The sequence below is a fragment of the Pygocentrus nattereri genome, chromosome 9, assembly GCF_015220715.1.
Source record: "Pygocentrus nattereri isolate fPygNat1 chromosome 9, fPygNat1.pri, whole genome shotgun sequence".
Classification (NCBI taxonomy): Eukaryota; Metazoa; Chordata; class Actinopteri; order Characiformes; family Serrasalmidae; genus Pygocentrus; species Pygocentrus nattereri.
The window spans coordinates 436,848-437,119 of record NC_051219.1 but is presented as its reverse complement, the minus strand read 5'-3'; positions in this window follow the sequence as shown (position 1 = coordinate 437,119).

Here is a 272-nt window from a genome sequence, read left to right as displayed (position 1 = left end):
GTACCGACGATAAAGAGTTTAACGGCCGAGTTTACTCCACTGCGTTAGAGGTCGGGTCAGTATACGGGTCAGTACCGACGATAAAGAGTTTAACGGCCGAGTTTACTCCACTGCGTTAGAGGTCGGGTCAGTATACTAGTCACTACCGACAGTAAAGAGTTTAACGGCCGAGTTTACTCCACTGCGTTAGAGGTCGGGTCAGTATACGGGTCAGTACCGACGATAAAGAGTTTAACGCCAGAGTTTACTCCACTGGCGTTAGAGGTCGGTCA